The 629-nt window shown below is 39.3% G+C and overlaps 1 protein-coding gene across 3 annotated transcripts in view; it reads right to left on the reverse strand.

Moving 5' to 3' along the window:
• The window catches only part of ZBTB20 (zinc finger and BTB domain containing 20), an 816,082-nt gene that overhangs the window by 341,545 nt on the left and 473,908 nt on the right, over nt 1–629 (reverse strand). The window lies entirely within an intron of this gene.

Raw genomic sequence — 629 nt, forward strand, 5'->3', positions numbered from 1 at the left:
ACATGGATGCAGCTGGAAGCCATCATTCTCAGCAAACTATCACAAGAACAGAAAATCAAATACTGCATGTTCTCACTCATAGGTGGGAATTGAACGATGAGATCACTTGGACACAGGAAGAGGAACATCACACACTAGGTCCTATTGTGGGGGTGGGGCGGAGGGATAGCATTAGGAGATATACCTAATGTAAATGACGCGTTAATGGGGGCAGCACACCAAATGGCACATGTATACATATGTAACAAACCTGCACGTTGTGCACATGTACCCTAGAACTTAAAGTATAATAATAATAAAAAAAGTGTCTACATATATAATTTTATTACTTCTAGAAACACAAGTGTTATTAGACTTAAAGATAGCCAGTGAATTGAATCAACTTATTCTGATATGAACTGCAATGTGATCTCATTGCAGGTGGCAATGATTAACACATTTAAAAAGAAATGGATCCATACTATGCTTTCCAAACTGCCCACCCTTCTGCTCTTCTTATGCTACAGATTTATGGCAGCCTAACCTCCAGCCAACAAGTTAGAGAATTGGGTAAGACATCATTTTGGGTTTTTTTTTTTTTTTTTTTTTGAGACGGAGTCTCGCTCTGTCACCCAGGTTGGAGTGCTGTG

This window comes from Colobus angolensis, unplaced genomic scaffold (assembly GCF_000951035.1).
Source record: "Colobus angolensis palliatus isolate OR3802 unplaced genomic scaffold, Cang.pa_1.0 Scaffold190, whole genome shotgun sequence".
NCBI lineage: Eukaryota > Metazoa > Chordata > Mammalia > Primates > Cercopithecidae > Colobus > Colobus angolensis.